Source organism: Saccostrea cucullata, unplaced genomic scaffold (assembly GCF_032062105.1).
Source record: "Saccostrea cucullata isolate Sc308-1 unplaced genomic scaffold, CSIRO_AGI_Scuc_v1 ctg1318, whole genome shotgun sequence".
Taxonomy (NCBI): Eukaryota; Metazoa; Mollusca; class Bivalvia; order Ostreida; family Ostreidae; genus Saccostrea; species Saccostrea cuccullata.
The window spans coordinates 282,520-301,414 of record NW_026927972.1 but is presented as its reverse complement, the minus strand read 5'-3'; the positions used below and the strand labels follow the sequence as shown (position 1 = coordinate 301,414).

The 18,895-nt window shown below is 33.5% G+C and overlaps 1 pseudogene; it reads right to left on the bottom strand.

The window, feature by feature from the left end:
* Positions 1-14,346: 14,346 nt before the first annotated feature.
* LOC134276041 (uncharacterized) lies at positions 14,347-15,730 on the bottom strand (annotated as a pseudogene).
* Between the last annotated feature and the right edge of the window lie 3,165 nt (positions 15,731-18,895).

The window sequence follows — 18,895 nt, the reverse complement described above, 5'->3', positions numbered from 1 at the left end:
TAATGCCTTCGAACGGATACAATAGTTTAACAAGCCCTGTGGCAATATACTGTAAAGCTATCTGTTTATTTTTTAATGAAAGTTGAAATTAAAAGAAAATCCAAAGAATCACACAAGAACACTGTATTTTAAATGCATAGCTATGAACAAAGACTGGTAACAAACGTTATGATTTTCCTTCTTTGTCTTCGAATTTTTCATTTATTTATTGCGTATAATCAAATGAAAAAATAACCTGCCCTGCGTATTTTTTTACTATTTGTTTATATAACGGGTAGTGGGTCTTAAATCTTAATCTGGGGGCAATCAGAGAAACAAAAAAAAATCTTGTCATATAAGTTGAAATTTTGTCCACTCAGCGTTTAACAAGAACCAATTAAACAACCAATGCAATCGCATAATATTTGTAGTGGAGTTATGATATATAACATCTATGGTTTTTTTCACTGATGCAGCTCTGCACAGACTTCATTATGAATATCTAAGATTCAACAGAAGTGATTTCACAAAAAACAAAATAGTCAGACAACCTCTATAGCCTAAACAATTAATTACATTTTGACACATAGAAATATTAAACTTTTACTTCATTCACAACACTTGAAATCTCCTGAACATGTTGAACGATCTTGTTTTAAAACAATTACCCAATCTTATTCGTATCACTTTTTTGTTTCAAGTTATTTATATTCAATTATTTCTTTCATCGAAACTATGTTTCGGTTCTATGACTTGATAATATATAAATAATAGTATTGACTTAAATTCACTGTAATGTTTCGTGTTTTTTTTTTTGAATTTTCAACAGAAAAATAGGAAAAATTTTTGCACGAACTGCTAGTGCTTCAAATGTACGGAAACCCTTCACACGATAATTTATTAATTAAGATATGATATCTTGAAATTTAAAGCTATCATTTAGATTAGAAAAAAATCATACATTTTAGTTTAAAAATTTGATCATTTTTCTATATCTTCATATGAAGCTCATATATTCTTTTAAAGGAGATCAATATGGTCTAAATATGGCAACTACCACCGAGTCAATTTAATACGTTTTTTTTAGCACAGTTTCTCTTCAAGAACATTTTTAAAAATATCTTTTTTATATAATTTTTTTTTTGTAATATTTCAATAATACTTTATATTTATTGCTTCTCATTTCTATTTCTACAACTATTTAAGATTTTGATGTCTGATCCCAATCTAAGGGAGAAAACTCTTCGTATAATTATCAATTAAGGAATATCTCAATCAAAATCATATCTGATATTATCAAAAAATTGGACGGAAGACCTACTCGTTGCTTGCAACGAGATCGTTTCTAGTTATTATTATTATTCTTTTTTCTTCTTATTTCTTCTCCGGACTTTTTTTGTCCGGAAGTGTTCTCAGAAACTGTTCACCCAACTAAGTTAAAACCTTTTTAGGATTAATAGGTGTGTTGTGTAGATGTGCTGAACGAAGGTCATTTTGCGCACATACGCCTGCACGTGCGGGCGCGTGAAGTGAGTTAAATGACTGATATACTTAATATAGCCATAACTTTTACATTTTTTGATGAAATGCTTTGAAACTCATTACATGAGGATATATCAATATTGTTAATATAATGACACTGTCAAATTAGACCGAACTCACGCGCGTGCACGTGCGCTTTGCTCTGATTGGCTGAAACTAAAATCTCAATATCTCTTTTGTTTTTTGATGAAACCCTTTCAAATTTTAAACATAGTCATGCATTAGGATATCCTACAATATGATATATAAAAAATTTCATGAAATCACGCGCATGCACGTGTGCTGTAATCTGATTGGCTGAAACTTTAAATGGCTATATCTCCTTTATTTTTTGACGAAATGCTTTGAAATTTAAAACGTAATCATGCATTAAGATATCCTACAATATGATATAAAAAAAAATTCATGAAATCACGCGCATGCATGTGTGCTGCAATTTGATTGGCTGAAACTTTAAATGGCTATATCTCATTTGTTTTTTGATGAAATGCTTTGAAATTTAAAACATAGTCATACATTAAGATATCATACGATATGATTCAGAAAAATATTTATGAAATCACGCACATACACGTGTGCTGCAATCTGATTGGCCAAAACTGGAAATGGCTATAACTCCCTTGTTTTTCAACCAAACAGGATGTGATTAAGAACATAGATAAATATAAGGGACTCTTACAAGAAGGTATTGTCGTCATGCACGTGCACGCACGTGCATGCATTTGGAATGAGTGAAATTAAAAATACACTTGAATGCCTGATTTTAATACTTTTGGACTGAATGCTTTAATATATACTATATTTAAATATGATAAATAGTGTAGACAAGATGATATGATCTTAACGCACATGCGATTGGGTGCAATGCTAAAATTTGAATATAATTGGTATCCTTCTGAGAAAACGTTGTTAAAGTAAAAAATGCACAGAATTTGTCTTATTTAATGAAGCTTACAGGGAATGTGGCACCAAAAGGGAGTTGGGGAGCGTTTGGGGAACATCTGTAACGGTGCCCGTTACAATTAGCACTAGTTATTATTATTATTCTTCCTGTGAAAATTTTGTCCACGAGTGATCTTGTAAACTACACATCCGACTAAGGTAAAATGTTTTTAGGGTCAGTAGACATGTTATGTAGATTTGCCCAACGAAGGTCATTTTGCGCGCACGTGCTTGCAAGAGCGCGCACGTGCAACACGAGAAATGACCAATATCATGGATATTGCTATAACTTTTCTTTTTTTTGATGAATTTTTTTGAAACTCATAATATAAAGATACATTAGTAGTATAGACAAGATGGCATGGTCAAAATAGCAAGATCTCACGCGCATGCACGTGCGCTTCGCTCTGATTGACTGAAACTAAAGTCTCAATATCTTTCTTGTTTCTTGACATAATCTTTTGAAATTTTGAACATAGTCCTACATTATGAAGATCTACAGCATGATATATAAAAATTTTCATGAAAGCATGCGCGCATGCGCATGCTGCAATCTGATTGGCTGAAACTTTAAATGGCTGTATCTCCTTTGTTTTTTGACGAAATGCTTTGGAATTTAAAACATAGTCATGCATTAGGATATCCTACAACATGCGATATAGAAAAAAATCATGAAATCACGCGCATGCACGTGTGCTGCAATCTGATTGGCTGAAACTTTATATGGCTATATCTCCTTGGTTTTTTGATTAAATGTTTGGAATTTTAAAATATAGTCATTCATTTAGATACCCTTCAATACAATAAAGATAAAAATTTATGAAATCACGCGCATGCATGTGTGCTGCAATCTGATTGGCTGAAACTTCAAATGGCTATAACTCCTTTGTTTTTCAAAGAAACAGGATGGGATTTGGAACATAGATAAATATAAGGGACTCCTAAAAGAAGGTGTAGTCATTATGCACGTACTTGCACATGCGTGCACGTGAAATGAGTAAAATTAAAAATACACTCGAATGAGTGTATTTTTTAATACTTTTGGATTAAATGCTTTGATATTAAGTATATTAAAATTTTAGATAGTGTAGACATGATAATATGGTCGTTACGCACATGAACACGCGTGCAATGCCTATTTTTGAATATATTTTGTATATTTCTGGGAAGACTTTGATTAAGTCTAAATTCCATAAACTATTTCTTATTTAATAGAGATTACAGGGAATATGGCACCAAAAGGGAGTTGGGGAGCGTTTGGGGAACATCTGTAACGGTCCCCGTTACAATTAGCACTAGTTATTAAGGTCTTCCGTCTTCACGGAAGACCTTATAGTGATTCTATTGTTTCTTATTATTATTATTATTAAGGTCTTCCGTCTTCACGGAAGACCTTATAGTGATTCTATTGTTTCTTATTATTATTATTATTATTAAGGTCTTCCGACTTCCTTCGGAAGACCTTATTGTTTTCCTTCTGTTTTCTATTATTATTATTATTATTATTATTCCACTTTTCATAGTACAGGTCATATCTCCGCTGTGCGTGGTTCAATTTGAACGATTTTTTCAGGGATGGTGCATCATGTTAATATCTCCAATGGTGTCCCTCACTTTTTCGAAATTTACTTCTATTCGCGTTTTTGGGGGAAATTTGTATTTTTTAAATGGAATTTTGTCCCAAAAAATTCTCGAGAACAGTAACAGATATAAAACTGAAACTTATGGACGTGATAGAACATCGAATGTAGATGTGTTGATCGACCTTCATTTTTCGTCGTTCTGACTTCCGGTCGCAAACGGAAGTGAATTCTAAAAGTCTAATTTTTCAACTTTTTTGTTTTTCACTTTTTTTCTTTGGAAATCACAGGGTTGATAGAGTATCTTTTAAGAACTCTAAATATGTTTTCAACATTTTCATGCGTGCATTTGTTGCAAAGATATGACCGATCCAAACTTTGTCTCACTGTCGGGGGTTCGAATCCCGCTGGGGGCGTTGCAAAATTTTTTTCTCTGTTTCTGTCTTTTTTCAGTTGCATATGACTTTTCTTTCTTTTTTATAATGTATGGAAGATTTTGTCGATTTTTAAAAGCTATATTTTGAGATATTTTGTGGAATAACTGTAATTATCACGATCTATGTTGAAAGACTGCTGTCAATGAAAGTAAACGATAAAAATACATTCTGAAATCTATTTCATGGCCTGACGGAGCAGAGATTTCTAACGAAAAGTCGGGAAAGACCTTTTGTTGCCCTAGCAACAAGATCGCATCTAGTTAATATTATTATTCTTTTTTTTTTAGACAAAATTTTATGCAGGCGATTTCTCGTAAACTATTCGGTGGATTTCAATGAAAATTTCAGGAATTATAGGTCATTATATGAATTTTATATAAAATTCCGTTTGTTGGAAAATTCGGTACCAGTGCCAAGTTATGGTCAATTTCCTGATTTTAAAATGCAATTTTGTCTTCGAAGTGTTCTCGAAAATGGCTATAGATATTAACTGGAGACTTATTAGAGATGATAGACCATGACGTATAGATGTGCAATTTTGCCTTCGTTTGCGTCGTCAGTACTTCCGGTCGCTACAGGAAGTGAATTCAAAATGTGCACTTTTTCAACTTTTTTTGTTTTCCAATATTTTTCTTTGATATAATTAATGTTAATGGAGACCCTACCGGAAAGGCCTAATATACAATTTATTTTAGAAATGATCAATCCACACACTAGATATTCGCATTTAAAAATCTGAAGCGTGTCCAAGATGGCGGGGCGTCTCCGTGAACTCCGCCATTAAGCAAGTCGGGTTCTAGAAGGTCAGCTGAGCGTTTAGATGAACGAAACTTCTACCAAAAAGATTTATGAAATGTAAAGGATTCTTTAGATTGCTACATCGCAGTTACGTTGCATTGAGTATTGTTTTAATATATACGAGTTTTCCTAAAACGTCTATTGAAATTGCTTTTGTCTGCATCTCAGAGTAGAATACAACATGACTACAAGTGGAAATACGATGACAACAATCTTTTGTTTTGCACCAGGGAAAACTTATCCTAAACCATGGTTATAAGTAATAGCTTTTCAAGAAACTTGCCTGACTTAATATTCACTATGTTTCTGAAGTATTACTTGACTTCTGTTTATTTTTCCACGCAGGCTTGTGACATATTAAATGAATGGAAAAGACAAAAATAAGAAAAACATTTTTTTAAAAGGTTGTTTATTAAAGGTTTTACCGGGTATAAATATTCTTGTAATAAATGCAAGTTATTGAACTTAAATAGTATCACATTCCTTGACCGTCGGTGGGCGAGTGATTTTTTTTTTCAGTGAAACATTCCAGTCTTTTCATGAACGTGTAACTCATCTCCTCTTTGGGGGAAAACAGGATACAAAATTCGTGGAAAACACTTAAGTGTTACTTGGCCGTATACGATATTATATTTGTATAATGTGATAATTAAAATATACTTTCTAACGCTCGAAATTCCGGTTATAAGAACATACATATCTAATTTTCATTGAAGCTATCAAATCCATCAAATAGATCAAATATTTCAAAGGAATAGCGTAAAGAACTACTTGTGACGTTTCGGCATGAAATAATGTATCGTGACCCGACTTAAGTAGTAGACAAATGGTGACAATAGTGCAGAAATATATAACATTGGCATGCCTGTATATGGAGTTGCATGGAATAAAAAGTTGAATACATATCGAAAAAAGGAAAGAAAACAGTATCATCTGTTCATCATTAATAGATTATCTACCTAAAAGTTACTGTTAAAACTCAAGTAACAGATTCCGATGTGATCATCTTGAGCAAAGTTTAGCAAGCTGGCTGTCATTGTACAATTCCAAACTGAATTTCAAAAAAAATGTAATGTATGTTGGAATCAAAATAAGCAATCTCGCGATATTCGAATGTTAAATTTGAAGCGGTTTCCCAAGTTTCCCAAAGGTGTAATGGGTACCACAATGGATTTTCACGTTGGCGACCCGGGTTCGGTCCCCCGTGTGTCCGATTTTTAAAATCACTTTTTCAGTTTGATTTTACGTTTTTTTTTTCTGAATCGGACGGAAGACCTCTCGTTGCTCGCAACGAGTTTCGTTTCTAGTTATTATTATTATTATTATTCTTTTTTTTTAGACAAAATTTTGTGCAGGCGATTTCTCGTAAACTATTCGGTGGATTTCAATGAAAATTTCAGGAATTATAGGTCATTATATGAATTTTATATAAAATTCCGTTTGTTGGAAAATTCGGTACCAGTGCCAAGTTATGGGCAATTTCCTGATTTTAAAATGCAATTTTGTCTTCGAGTGTTCTCGAAAACGGCTAAAGATATTAACTGGAGACTTGTTAGAGATGATAGACCATGAGTTATAGATGTGCAATTTTGACTTCGTTTGCGTCGTCAGTACTTCCGGTCGCTACAGGAAGTGAATTCAAAATGTACACTTTTTCAACTTTTTTTGTTTTTCAATATTTTTCTTTGATATAATTAATGGTAATTAAGACCCTACTGGAAAGGCCTAATATATAATTTATCTAAGAATTGATCAATCCACACACTAGATATTCGCATTTAAAAATCTGAAGCGTGTCCAAGATGGCGGCGGTCTCGGTAAACTCCGCCATTAAGCAAGTCGGGTTCTAGATGGTCAGCTGAGCGTTTAGATGAACGAAACTTCTACCAAAAAGATTTATGAAATGTAAAGGATTCTTTTGATAGCTACATCGCAATTACGTTGCATTGAGTATACTTTTAACATGAGGTTTCCTCAAACTTCTATTGAAATCGCTTTTGTCTGCATCTCAAAGTAGAATACAACATGACTACAAGTGGAAATACGATGACTTCAGTCTTTTATTTTGCACCAGGGAAAACTTATCCTAAACCATGGTTATAATACTTTTCAAGAAACTTGCCTGACTTAATATTCACTATGTTTCTGAAGTATGACTTGACTTCTGTTTATTTTTCTTTACGCAGGCTTGTGACATATTAAATGAATAGAAAAGACAAAAATAAGAAAAACATTTTTTAAAGATTGTTTATTAAAGGTTATATGAATATTCTTGTAATAAATGCAAGTTATTGACATAAATAGTATCAGATTCCTTGACCGTCGGAGGACGAGTGATTTTTTTTTTCAGTGAAACATTCCAGTCTTTTCATGAACGTGTAACTCATCTCCACTTTGGGGGTAAACAGGATACAAAATTCGTGGAAAATCTTACCGAATTCACAGCTTTATTGTTACTTGGCCGTATACGAAATTATATTTGTACAATGTGATAAATATTCTCGTACTTTCTAACGCTCGAAATTCTGGTTATAAGAACATACATTTCTAATTTTCATTGAAGCTATCACATCCATTAAATAAATCCAACATTTCAAAGGAATAGCGTTAAGAACTACTTGTGACGTTTGGCACGAAAAAATGCATCATGACCCGACTTAGTAGTAGACAAATGGCGACAATAGTGCAGAAATATATAACATTGGCATGTCTGTATATGGAGTTGCATGGGATAAAAAGTTGAATACATATCGAAAAAAGGAAAGAAAACTGTATCATCTGTTCATCATTAATATATGACAAAAGTTTGGCAAGCTGGCTGTCATTTTACAATTCCAAACTGAATTTTTAAAAAATGTAATGTATGTTGGAATAAAAAAAGCAATCTCGCGATATTCGAATGTTAAATTTGAAGCGGGTTCCCAAAGGTGTAATGGGTACCGCAATGGATTTTCACGCTGGCGACCCGGATTCGATCCCCCGTGTGTCCGATTTTTAAAATCACTTTTTCAGTTTGATTTTACGTTGTTTTTTTTTTAATCGGACGGAAGACCTCTCGTTGCTCGCAACGAGTTTCGTTTCTAGTTCTTATTATTATGTTCCCCAAACGAAGTTGGGGAACATATTGTTTTTACTCTGTTTCTTATTATTATTTTTCTTCTTCTTCCTGGGTACTTTTTTGTCCGCGAGTGATCTTGTAAACTGTTCACCCGAAGTAGGTAAAACCTTTTTAGGGTTAGTAGACATGTAATGTAGATTTGCGGAATCAAGGTCATTTTGCGCGCACGTGCTTGCAAGAGCGCGCACGTGTAACAAGTAAAATGACCAATATAATAGATATGGCCGTAACTTTTCTATTTTTTAATTATATGCTTTGAAACTCATAGTATAAATATATAATAGTATTATACACATGATGACATGATCAAAATAGCAAGATCTCACGCGCATGCACGTGCGCTTCGCTCTGATTGGCAGAAACTAAAGTCTCAATATCTTTCTTGTTTTTCGACAAAATCCTTTGAAATTTTGAACATGGTCATACACTATGAAGATCTACAGCATGACATATAAAAATTATCATGAAAGCATGCGCATGCACGTGTGCTGCAATCTGATTGGCCGAAACTTTAAATGCCTATAACTTTCTTAGTTTTCAACAAAACGGGATGAAATTTAGAATATGAATAGGAATAATAGATTCCCACATTATGCTACTATCAAAATTGAATGCAAGGACATGCATGCACATGCGCAAAATGATTATACTTAAAACATGGTAACATTTATATTTGTATCATTTTTTTCTTGATTTTAAGTATTTAAAAATATGTTAATCGTGTAGCCAACATGCCATGATCATCTTGTATATGTATGAACGTGCGCGCGCATGCAAAACGTTGAATGACATTTATAATTGATATCATTATAACTTTTTTATTCTTACATGAAATTCTTCGATACTAAGCAAATAAAAAAGTCTTGCAGGAATAAGGCACAAAAAGGGAATTGGGGAGCGTTTGGGGAACATCTGTAACGGTCCCCGTTACAATTAACACTAGTTATTTTTCTTCTTCCTGGGAAAATTTTGTCCACGAGTGATCTTGTAAACTACACAACCGACTTAGGTGAAACCTTTTTAGGGTCAGTAGGCATGTTATGTAGAGTTGCCGAACGAAGGTCATTTTGCGCGCACGTGCTTGCAAGAGCGCGCACGTGCAACACGTGAAATGACCAATATAATGGATATTGCCGTAACTTTGCTATTTTTTGATGAAATTTTTTGAAACTCATAATGTAAGGATACATAAGTAGTATAGACAAGATAGCATGGTCAAAATAGCAAGATCTCACGCGCATGCACGTGCGCTTCGCTCTGATTGACTGAAACTAAAGTTTCACTATCTTTCTTGTTTCTTGTCATAATCCTTTGAAATTTTGAACATAGTCCTACATTATGAAAATCTACCGCAAGATATATAAGAATTTTCATGAAAGTATGCGCATGTGCGCGTGCTGCAAGCTGATTGGCTGAAACTTTAAATGGCAATATCTCCTTTGTTTTTTGACGAAATTCTTTGAAATTTAAAATATAGTCATGCATTAGGATATCCTACAAAATGATATAGAAAAATATCATGAAATCACGCGCATGCACGTGTGCTGCAATCTGATTGGCTGAAACTTTAAATGGCTAATTCTCCTTTGTTTTTTGACGAAATTCTTTGAAATTTAAAATATAGTCATGCATTAGGATATCCTACAAAATGATATAAAAAAATCATGAAATAACGCGCATGCACGTGTGCTGCAATCTGATTGGCTGAAACTTTAAATGGCTATAACTCCCTTGTTTTTCAACCAAACAGGATGGGATTTAGAACATAGATAAATATAAGGGACTCCTACAAGAAGGTGTAGTCATTATGCACGTGCACGCACGTGCGTGCATTTGAAACGAGTATATTTAAAAATACACTTGAATGAGTGATTTTTATTACTTTTAGACTGAATGCTTTAATACATAGTACATGTATATTAAAATATATAAAAAGTGTAGACAAGATGATATGGTCATAACGCACATGCATTCACATGCGCTTGGGTGCAATGCTAAAAATTGAATATAATTGGTATCCTTCTGGGAAAACGTTGTTAAAGTCAAAAATGCACAGAGTTTGTCTTATTTAATGAAGCTTACAGGGAATATGGCACCGAAAGGGAGTTGGGGAGCGTTTGGGGAACATCTGTAACGGTTCCCGTTACAATTAGCACTAGTTATTATTATTATTAAGGTCTTCCGTCTCCAACGGAAGACCTTATTGTTTTCGTTCGGTTTCTTTTTCCCTATTATTATTTTTCTTACCGATTTTGTGCACGCGATTTCTCGGAAACGGTTCGCCCTATTTTCACCAAACTTTCAGATCTGATAGATATTCATCTGAACCTTGTCGGAAATTTTCGTCGTTGATGACGTCACTTCTGGTCGTGAGATATGGACGATTTTCTGATTTTTAGAGGGTCGGCTTGTCCTGAGATCTCCTCCTAAACGACTGAAGATATCGACTTCAGATTTTCAGTGAAGGTACAGGAAGGATAGTAGATGTGACATTTTGCATATAGAGCTTTCCAGAAAAAAAGTCATCGACGCTCACCTGGGCTCGAAAAATAGGCTCATACGCATCTCGCTAAAATTGATACGTTTTCTTTTATATCTTTTTACTGGTTAATATTTTGTTAAGAAATATATAATGAAAAATATGCAATATAGTAAGACCTTTCATTTGATATCAAGGAAATGGGGTTAGCCTTTCATATTAGGGGCATAGAGGGGCCAAAAGTCTCTCGTCTTTAACTCTTTAATGATCAATATTTTGTGATACATTACTGAAGCAAAGATATTTAACTTAACAATTTGCAACAATATATACTAAAAATTTGATATTATGTTACGTAATAAAGGGTCACGGTGGGCTAGAATGCTATATCTTTGACGCTTTATATCTCGAAAAGCGTGAATGTTATGATAAGCAATATTGAACAAAAGATGGTCAAAATAATGTTCCCAACAATATGCATACTTTTAATTTGTTCATTTTTTCCGTCAACACTTCCGGTTTAAACCGAAAGTACATGAAATTTAAATACATGTACAGGTATAGTGTTTTATTTTTCATTTTCTAATGAATGTGATTGTTCATTATAGAGATTAAAAGAATGCGTAGCATCTTAATATTTCCATCGGAAGTACGGTTCGTTCAAACCGGAAGTTGTCTAAAAATGAGTATTTTCCATTGAAACTTTCAGGGATGATTACTGCATGCTTGATGTAGAGTTGAAAGTAGTTTTGAGCACATACGGTCGCACCGGAAGTGAGAAAGTAGAACCGGAAGTTGATTGGAATTGATAGATCCTACATTTTTTTTTGTGTTTTTAAACATATTTTGAAGAATTCTCGTGCCTTTTTGACATTTTTTATCCTATCAGTGGAATTATCTCAACACAGGTCTTATTCCATCAGATATCGGACGGAAGACCTACTCGTTGCTTGCAACGAGATCACATCTAGTTATTTTTCTTCTTCCTGGGAAAATTTTGTCCACGAGTGATCTTGTAAACTACACATCCGACTTAGGTGAAACCTTTTTAGGGTCAGTAGGCATGTTATGTAGAGTTGCCGAATAAAGGTCATTTTGCGCGCACGTGCTTGCAAGAGCGCGCACGTGCAACACGTGAAATGACCAATATAATGGATATTGCCGGAACTTTTCTATTTTTTGATGAAATTTTTGAAACTCATAATGTAAGAATACTTTAGTAGTATAAACAAGATGGCATGGTAAAAATAGGAAGATCTCACGCGCATGCACGTGCGCTTCGCTCTGATTGGCTGAAACTAAAGTCTCAATATCTTTCTTGTTTCTTGTCATAATCCTTTGAAATTTTGAACATAGTCCTACATTATGAAGATCTACAGCATGATATATAAGAATTTTCATGAAAGCATGCGCATCGCGCGTGCTGCAATCTGATTGGCTGAAACTTTAAATGGCTATATCTCCTTTGTTTTTTGACGAAATTCTTTGAAATTTAAAACACAGTCATGCATTAGGATATCCTACAATATGATATAGAAAAAATTCATGAAATCAGCGCATGCAAGTGTGCTGCAATCTGATTGCCTGAAACTTGAAATGGCTATAACTCCCTTGTTTTTTAACCAAACAGGATGGGATTTAGAACATAAATAGATATAAGGGAATACTACAAGAAGGTATGATCATCATGCACGTACACGCACGTGCGTGCATTTGGAACGAGTGAAATTAAAAATACACTTGAATGAGCAATTTTTAGTACTTTTGGACTGAATGCTTTAATATATAGCATATTAAAATATATTGATTATGTAGACAAGATGATATGGTCATAACGCACATGCATTCACATGCGCACGGGTGCAATGCTAAAATTTTAATATAATTGGTATCCTTCTGGGAAAACGTTGTTAAAGTAAAAAATGCACAGAGTTTGTCTTATTTAACGAAGCTTACAGGGAATATGGCACCAGAAGGGAGTAGGGGAGCGTTTGGGAACATCTGTAACGGTTCCCGTTACAATTAGCACTAGTTCATGTTGTTTTGCCAAATAGATAAAGATTTAGCTAATGACAGAAATACAGATGACAGATCTAGAATGATTGATTTTCAAACAATACCAAAATATTCATTCAATGCGTAAATGAACTTCAAAATGGTTCAAATACTCATAACTGTAAATTATTCTTATTGCTCTGAACTTCTGTTTGATTGTGACATTTCATTGATTTTCTTTTTGAAATACAATGTTTTTACTCTATAGTATTCTGCTTCTTCCTTAAGCTTGATTATCTCCTGGATGTACTTATCCCTCTCTGCCTTAAAGGTCTGAATCTCCTCGCCCTCCATATTTTTCCTCCTTTTGGATGCCTTAGTCGAGAAAGTTGATGGCAGGTGTAAATCAATAATTTGTCCAAACTGGGTGCTGTCATCTATAGGAACCTCAATATTTGTGCATGAAATACCTAAAAGGAATATAATGAAATGTAATACGTTCTTTTAAATGATAAAAATTTCCAAACATAAAAAATGCATCATTCATATAATTATACTCTACTCATTTACAGTGCTCATACATGCTGGCCAACATTTAAAAGTTGAACAGAACTTGAATTAATCAAATATGTCATTCATTTTTTCACAAATTGTAACCTGTCTACATTGATATCTGGTTTTCCATGCCTTGGCAATAGATTTGAATGAAATATTGAAATGTGCAGTGTATTCAGATTAATAAGGCCAAAAAAATAGTCTTGTTTCCTGATACCAGCCTGAAAAAAAATAGGGTAGGTAGGTAGGAAAATTATTTTATTTTTTTATCTTATATTTTTCTGACAGTATTTCTTGGATGTGAACTAATACAAGATCAAATTAAACATGTCATAGGTCAATATTGCCTTTTCAAATTAAATTTCATGTCTTTTGATGCACAACTCAAGTGGTATTTTATGAAAGTCCATATTTAAAACATAGAATTTTATGAAATACCACTTGAATATATGTATTTTTTCAGTTTTGGAACATGAAATTCCAATAAATCCCGATTTTTTTCCCCAAAACTAAAAAAAAAACTTTAGGGTCGAATGCAAAAAAAAAAGGGTAGGTCGGGTAGCAGGAAGCAAGACTATTTTGTTTTGGCCTAACAAATGTTTTACCACATAAATTGTTGTCGGGGGCAAGTGAAGACGTACCCGCTACACCAGTGGCAGTACTGCTAAAGTCTAATGCAGGTGGTACAATGCCAAGAATTACTGCAAATGAATAGTACATTGTTTTAAAAAAATTGACATTCATGTTTGAAATATTATGACAATTCACCGATAGTAATATTAGTTACACATTTCTTTAAATAGTTAGTATTTCCAATTTAAAACTAAACTGTTTAATAATTAATCTGTGAAGAATACAACATAGATATTTTACACAAATTAAAAATCAAACTTTATGACCGTTCTTGTTTTAAATACCTTCCTATGTATCATGACCAGAGAACAGACCACAAAGAGTTGGTCTATCCTCCATGCTGTTGAGCAGTTCGGTCTCCACTGGGGTAGGGGAGGAAGGTTTAGGACCCCTCCCCCCAGTTGATGGACGGCGCAGAGCATCTGACTTCTGTTTTGCTGTAATAATGCATTAAAAATACAAAATTTTGTTTAAACATCTAATTTACTGGATATAACTTTCAAATTTAACATTTCCACTATATATAAATATAGTCATATTTAAAATTAACACTTTAAGCTAATCAAAATTTCATTTTCAAAAATTATTTAAAATTCTCAAAATCCAAACTATCATATTAAAAAATAATTCCACTTTTACAATGTTTATTTATATTTCATATAACAGTTACACATGAAATTAAAATATTTATAAGTATATTACAGCTGTATTTTTTTTTTCGATCTGTGAAACTTCATTGTCTATTGATTTTACAGCAAATTATTGTGATAATTCATAACTACTTTTCTCTTCATATTTTAAAAAATAATCATTAATTTTAAATATCATTTCATATAGTAGTATTAATATTTAGGGTAGATTTTAGATTTCTTATCGATAAGGAATAAATAATTCCTACCTCTTTGCTTGATATTTGCATACTGTTTTCGTACTTCTTCAGTACTTCTATTCATTGTCTCTGAGATACTGTAAAAGAAAAGACGTCCCTTTTGAATTTAGCAGTAAATAAAGACAATTCATTTATAAAGGTGTGATGCCAAATAATATATTTTTTTCAGTAAATCAAATGAAATTGGATATGATGTATATGTGTACACTACCATTTCTTGAAAAAAATTAATTAAATAACTTATTACATGGTTTCATGTATGCTTCCATGTAATTTATAATGTTGATTGACCTCGATTATTAGTTCATACTTGCTCAACAATTATCAACCCATACATTTCTAACACAGAACAGAAGAAAATCCAAATAGACATTGGAAATTGGAATTCCCCTTGATACAATGTACGTCTGAAAACTAATTACATGTATAGCAAATAAGAGGAATAACTCTAATTCTTAAAAAAAAAAATCCGAGGCAATCGTTTTCCATTAAAACAATAGTAATGCATTTTACTTATGCATATATAGGCTATATATTTTCACATGTTTCATGATTAGGCACCTGTAAAATACATTGCAACGTGGTACTTAAGCATTCACCGCCTCTGCCAGCTCCTCCCAAGCCTCCTCTTTTATCTTGACATTTTTGACACCCCCCGGCCCCTTCATCTTATCGAAGAGGCGGTCCTCACGTCGTCGGACCGCCTCAACCAAAGCTAGTTTTTCTTTCTCGGTCCAGTTTGGCCGGCGGGGTGTCTTAGACGTTGTCTCTTCCATTTTTTGGCGCTTTATGGTGTTGCAGACGATGATTTACATTGGATACTATAACCGGAAGTAAAGAACAAGGCCGCTTATGCGACGTTGAAAAAAACTCAGTTGAGAAAAAAAATAAACTTAGCTGAGATTTGACTGAGTTTCTTTCGAGAAACGCGATTTGAGAAAAATCTTAGCTGAGTTTTTTTCTCAGGATTTGAGATTGAACTTGAGTAAAAACCTAAGATTTTTTCGAGAAATCCAAGCCTGATATTTGTAAATTTCTAAGTTCAAATGATAAAAGTAAGAGAAAGACCCTTGATAATCAAATCAACTGAATTTACTCATGAATGATAGAAAATTAGTAAATAGGATACAAAATTCATGGAAAAATCTTACTGAATTCACTGCTTTAGTGTTATTTGGTTGTTGTACGATATGATATTTGTACAATGTGATAAATACACTTTCCAAAGCTCGAAATTCCGGTTATAAGAACATTCTTTTCTATTCATAAGCTATCACATCCATTCAGTAGAATAGACATTTCAAAGGTATAGCGTTAAGAACTACTTGTAACGTTTGGCGCGACATTAGTATATAGTAAACAAATGGTCTGATGTAGAAATCAATAGAAGTACAGAAATACATGTAGACAACATTGACATGCCTGTAAATGGAGTTGCATGGAATAAAAAGTGGAATACATATCGAATAAAAGAAAGTAAACAGTATCATTTGTTCAACAGTAGTAGATAGGGCTAGGTATTGGCCAGAGATTTCGTATTGCGATATATTGCGATATTTTTAATTGTATTGCAATATATATTGCAATATTTTTAATGAAAATAAAATGGCATTTTCTTCTTATATTAACTTTCATTTATATGCAGAATGTACATAACTATGATAATTTACCCCCCCCCCCCAAAAAATCTTGTTGATTTTTGTTAAGCTGTGCTCTGAAATACCCATAATACAGCTTCTGTCTTACTGTTTGGCTTCATAACAAACCTTTCAACATTTATTTTTATACTTAATGTTAAAATTCCTTAGTCTAAGAATTTTGCCGAAATATCGAAATTACAAAAAGGTATTTCAATACGATATTTTTTGTCATTGTATTGCAATATATTGAAATATTGATATTTTTGCCCAGCCCTACTAGTAGATTATTATGTTCCCCAAACGAATTTGGGGAACATATTGTTTTTACTCTGTTTCTTATTATTATTAAGGTCTTCCGTCTTCAGCGGAAGACCTTATTGTTTTTCATATAGGTTTCTTTTCCACTATTTTTATTATTATTGTTTTTTTTTCTTACCGATTTTGTACGCGCGATTTCTCGAAAACGGCTTGATCGATTTTCATGAAACATTCAGGTTTGATAGAACATCAAAAAATCTAGATATATATTTTTTATTTTGATGACGTCACTTCCGGTTCGGAGTTTCCTGCAATTTAGTGAATTTTAGAGGGTCACTTTGTCCGGCAGTTTTCTCAAAAAGCACTTTACACAGAAGCTTGAAATTTTCAGTGATGCTAGAGCAACCTTTGGAGAAGTGCACTAAGTATATGACAACTACCGGAAGTACGAAGCGCCGACGCTCGCTTTGGCCCGAAAATAGTCCTATCAAGAATTTCAAAATTTTAAGCACTTTTTCAACAATAACTTTTTACCTAGAAATATTTTGTTAAAGCATGTAGAACAAAAAAGTGTAGAATTTTAAGATCTTTCAAATGACATCTCGAAAAAAGGGCTGGCCCCTTAAATCAGGGGCCTGGAGGGGCCGAAAGTTTTTCCTTTTTATCTCAAAAAGTATTGAGAATTTGTTATTCGTCAAAGAAACAAAATTGTCTAAAATGTCAAGCTTAATCTATTGAAGTCGTCAAAATACGTCCGGCGTCATCACTTCCGGTCAAACCGGAAGTAGTCGGAAAACGCGTATTTTTGCCGTTCTTGACAAGTTTTCTGGTAACATATGTCTCTGGGAGCATTATAATTAATTTTCCGTCCGTCGTCGTCACTTCCGGTCAAACCGGAAGTAACAAAAAATGGCTTATTTTTGCAATAATTAACATGGATTTAGTGGAATCAAACCATTTTTGGACGTTATTTCTCATTTCTGTTTAAAATGAAAGCCACTTCCGGTCAAACATGACGGAAGACCTACTCGTTGCTTTGCAACGAGCTTTGCTCTAGTTATTATTATTTTTCTTCTTCCTGGGAAAATTTTGTCCACGAATGATCTTGTAAACTACACATCCGACTAAGGTAAAATGTTTTTAGGGTCAGTAGACATGTTATGCAGATTTGTCGAACGAAGGTCATTTTGCGCGCACGTGCTTGCAAGAGCGCGCACGTGCAACACGTGAAATGACCAATATAATGGATATTGCTGTAACTTTTCTTTTTTTGGATGATTTTTAGCTCTACTGGTCAGAGACCAGAAGAGCTTATGCGATAGTAATGCGTCCGGCGTCCGTCCGTCTGTCTGTCTGTCTGTCCGTCTGTCTGTAAACAATTTTTCAAAATGCTACTCCTCCTACAGTTTTGGTCTAATTTCAATATAACTTGGCACACAAGTAGACTACACTAAGATACATAATTCTGTGTATCGGTTTCTGATTTCGATGAACGGTGTTGCCGTGGTTACTAAAAATAGAAATTTCTGTGAAATTCTTTCAAAATGCTACTCCTCCTACAGTTTTGGACTGATTTCAATATAAGTTGGCACACAAGTAGACTACATTAAGATACATAATTCTGTTTATCGGTTTTTGATTTCGATGAACAGTGTTGCCGTGGTTACTAAAAATAGAAATTTCTGTGAAATTCTTTCAAAATGCTACTCCTCCTACAGTTTTGGTCTGATTTCAGTATAACTTGGCACACAAGTAGACTACACTAAGATACATAGTTCTGTATATCGGTTTTTGATTTCGATGAACGGTGTTGCCGTGGTTACTAAAAATAGAAATTTCTGTGAAATTCTTTCAAAATGCTACTCCTCCTACAGTTTTGATCTGATTTCAGTATAAGTTGGCAAACAAGTAGAATACACTAAGTTACATAATTCTGTGTATCGGTTTTTGATTTCAATGAACGGTGTTGCCGTGGTTACTAAAAACAGAAATTTCTGTGAAATTCTTTCAAAATAATACTCCTCCTACAGTTTTGGTCTGATTTCAGTAT